This window comes from Notolepis coatsorum, assembly GCF_963971535.1.
Source record: "Notolepis coatsorum genome assembly, contig: SCAFFOLD_582, whole genome shotgun sequence".
NCBI lineage: Eukaryota > Metazoa > Chordata > Actinopteri > Aulopiformes > Paralepididae > Notolepis > Notolepis coatsorum.
In genome coordinates this window covers 86,410-90,933 of record NW_028171659.1, presented here as the reverse complement: position 1 = coordinate 90,933, position 4,524 = coordinate 86,410, and positions in this window count along the sequence as shown.

The following is a 4,524-nucleotide window of genomic DNA, read 5'->3' as shown; positions in this document are numbered from 1 at the left end:
TGCCTCACAGGATCCCCTTCACAGCCCAACCGGGGTTGCTGCCAGGACGCCGCGGCACTGAAATCGTACCGGCCTGCAAAATGGCTAGATCTGTTCCTGACGGATGCTTTTCTCAATTCCATTGTTGCCCAGACCAACCTCTACGCTGATCAGTCCATTGCCCGGCTGGACCCCACGCTAACCAGTAGCAGGGCACTGCTTTGGAAGGCCCTCACATTGAAGGAGCTGAAGAAGTTCCTTGGACTCAATTTCCTGAGCAGTGTCCTTCGGAAGCCTCGCGTGGACCAGATGTGGACCACTGACGATATGATGTACACACCGTACTACTCGGAGACCATGCCACGCAACCGGTATCAATTGATCTGGCGATTCCTCCACTTTGCGGACAATACATCCCTGGAAGTTAGAGACAAATTGTGTAAGGTACGCCCTGTAGTCGACCATGTCAACGCGAGGTGCAAGGAACTGTACCAGCCCGAACGTGAGCTCGCCATTGATGAGGGGGTGATGGCATGGCGAGGCCGCCTGACCTTCCAGGTCTACAACCCCAACAAGCCAACCCGGTATGGCATCAAGTCGCACTTCCTGTGCGAATCACGCACAGGATATTGCTTTGCATTTAAGCCATATTGCCGGGAAGGCTCGCTCCTGGGGGACACGGTCGTCGGTCTGCTTGGACGTTTGTCTGGGGCCGGATATACGTTGTACATGGATAACTTCTACAACAGTGTACGCATGTCCGCCAGGCTCCGACAGTTGAGGACCGACGACTGTGGTACCCTCAGGAAGCACCGGGGGGAGCCAGCCATCATCAAGAACGTGACCAAACGTGACATCGGTGTGGGGGAGCGCATTGCGGTCAACAACAAGGAGGTCCTGATCGTGGCATGGCGCGATAAGAGGATCGTGAAGACCATCAGCAGCTACCACGAGGACACCATGGAAATGGCGAAGGTGTGGAAGAAGCAGAAGAAGGGCAAAGCGCTGAGGGTGGAGATGCTCAAGCCGTCATCAATCTTGTCATACAATAAATTCATGAACGGCGTCGATCAGCTGGATCAAAACCTCTCGTACTATCCGGTTACACGTAAGACTGGAAAGTGGACCAAAAAGTTTGTGATGTATCTGATCCAAATATGTGTGTTCAACGCTTTTGTCTTGTACAAAAGCAAGCACCCACAAGGGCATTACTACAACCTCTTCCGGTTCACCAGGGCTGTGGCGCGGACCTACACAGGGGGTCAGGAGAAGAAGATGCCTGGGGTGACAGCGGAGATGGAGGCGGAGGCAGGGGGTGGGGGTGAGGAGGAGGCAGGGGGTGGGGATGAGGAGGAGGCAGGGGCTGAGCAGGTGGGGCGTGACGGGCAGCACGACCCTAGGGCCCCACTGGGGGACCCGCAGAGCAGATTAGTGGGTGGCTTTGTGAAGCATGTAATGGTTGCATACAAAGCCACCCCCAAGCAAAAGCTACCGTGTAGGAAATGTCGGGTCTGCAGTAGGCGTGGCATCAGGAGTGAGACCAGATATTTTTGCACGTCGTGCAAAGTCCCCCTGCATTGTAATAATAATAATAATAATGGATTGGATTTATATAGCGCTCTTCGTGACACCCCAGAGACCCCAGAGCGCTTACAGAGTCCATTATTCGTTCATACACAGTCATACCGGTGGTGGTAAACTACAATTGCAGCCAGAGCTGCCCTGAGGCAGACTCACGGAAGCGTGGCGAATAATCATCGCCTACGGCCCCTCCGACCACCACCAACATTCATTCACATGCATACACATTCATACGAGGCAAGTAGGTTAAGTGTCTTGCCCAAGGACACAACGGCAGTGGGATGGACATGGGCTTGAGCGGGATTCGAACCACCAACCCTTCGATCATTGGACGACCTGCTCTACCCCTGAGCCACGCCGCCCCAGTGTTGTGACAAATGCTTCGCTCTGTACCACACAAAGAGGGATTTCTCTAAATAGTTTCTTTATTAGTTGTCATACAGAAGTACAGACTACTTCTAAATAATCCGGCACACAGAAATACAGATTACTTCTAAATAATCCATCATTGTGTGATACAGACAGAACCATGTGTACCGGTTTCATAGTATAGCTAGCTGAGAGTAGTATAGTATAGTATAGTATAGTATAGTATAGTATAGTATAGTATAGTATAGTATAGTATAGTGTATGGGTAGTTGCACTGTTTTCTGTACAAGACAAATGCGTTGAACACATGTATTTGGGCCACGGTTGTCGATATTGCATAGGCATGTTTGGACCACTTGCAGATGAGACGTTATGTTAGCGATCTAGCTGTGTCGACTCCATTCATCATTTGCATTGTGTGTGTATATGGTTTATTTTTTTATTTATCTTTTTCCCCCCTCATTTTTACCGTTTGCACAGAACCAATGGTTGCTGACAGTCACCCAGTTTATAAAACGATATACTGTAGGTAACATACCACACTTTTCTAATGCAGTCCATTGGCCTCTTATTTATATACTTTGGAAGCATGTATTGGATATTTTTTGGTCCACAGATCATCTGGCGATTCATCCATTTATCAATGGACAATGCAGTCATCGATGCGAGAGACCAAGTAAGATATGCCCTGTAGTTGATCATGTGACGTGCCTGTACTGTGAATGTTACCAGCAAACTTCTAAATGCACTGAAACAATGGTTGGTTATCCTCCAGTGTTCACTTTTCATAAGGTATTGTCTTGGTAAATTACCATAATCCTATACTGTGAATGTTACCAGCAAACTCCTAAATGCACTGAAACAATGGTTGGTTATCATCAGCCAGTGTTCACTTGTTATAAGGTATTGTCTTGGTAAATTACCATAATCCTATACTGTGAATGTTACCAGCAAACTTCTAAATGCACTGAAAAATTGGTTGATTATCCTCCAGTGTTCACTTTTTATAAGGTATTGTCTTGGTAAATTACCATAATCCTATACTGTGAATGTTACCAGCAAACTCCTAAATGCACTGAAACAATGGTTGGTTATCATTAGCCAGTGTTCACTTTTTATAAGGTATTGTCTTGGTAAATTACCATAATTTTATACTGTGAATGTTACCAGCATATGTGTCTAATGCACAGCAACAATGGTTGGTACTGATGACTTGTCACCCAGTTTATTGAACATATTTTGAAATAAAAATGTTCATTTCATCAAAGTTTCAAGTTTTAGTTAGTATTCTGTATTTTATAATAATGTTTTCTGGACCTACACCAGTAGTTATAACTTACTTGTTCGTTAGCGCCAGGCATGGTGGTTGATAAGGTAGTAGTATTTCCAAGTGAAACGAATTGATATATTATCAATACAAGCTATTATTACTTTATGAATGTGTTTATCATGTATGGACGAATAAATTGGAAAACAGGTAGGTACAGAGCAACACAGTGTCTACAACACGGGAGCAGATTATGCACAGTACATGAATGAGAAACAGTCAAAATGTTTTTTTTTAGTTTATTGCATGCACATGATCTATAATACCTGATCGGTACAATATCTACTAACCTGATCAATACAATATATTCCCACCTGATCGATATAATAGTATTTCTGCATTTCAAGTTTGTCAGTCAGTCAGTCGGGCTGTCAATCAAACAATCAAACAATCTATCAATCAAACAACCAACAAAACAATCTATCAATCAAACAACCAACAAAACAATCTATCAATCAAACAACCAATAAAACAATCTATCAATAAAACAATCTATCAATCAAACAACCAACAAAACAATCTATCAATCAAACAACCAACAAAACAATCTATCAATCAAACAACCAATAAAACAATCTATCAATCAAACAACCAATAAAACAATCTATCAATAAAACGACCAACAAAACAATCTATCAATCAAACAACCAACAAAACAATCTATCAATCAAACGACCAATAAAACAATCTATCAATCAAACGACCAATAAAACAATCTATCAATCAAACGACCAACAAAACAATCTATCAATCAAACAACCAACAAAACAATCTATCAATCAAACAACCAATAAAACAATCTATCAATCAAACAACCAACAAAACAATCTATCAATCAAACGACCAACAAAACAATCTATCAATCAAACGACCAACAAAACAATCTATCAAGCAAACGACCAACAAAACAATCTATCAATCGAACGACCAACAAACCAATCTATCAATCAAACGACCAACAAAACAATCTATCAATCAAACTACCAACAAAACAATCAATCAAACGACCAACAAAACAATCTATCAATCAAACGACCAACAAAACAATCTATCAATCAAACGACCAACAAAACAATCTATCAATCAAACGACCAACAAAACAATAAAACAATCTATCAATCAAACGACCAACAAAACAATAAAACAATCTATCAATCAAACCAATAAAACAATCAATCAAACAATCTATCAATCAAACCATCCATCCATCCATCCATCCCAGTCTAAATTGCTTTATAACACGTTCAGTACCTATTATCACCCCGGCG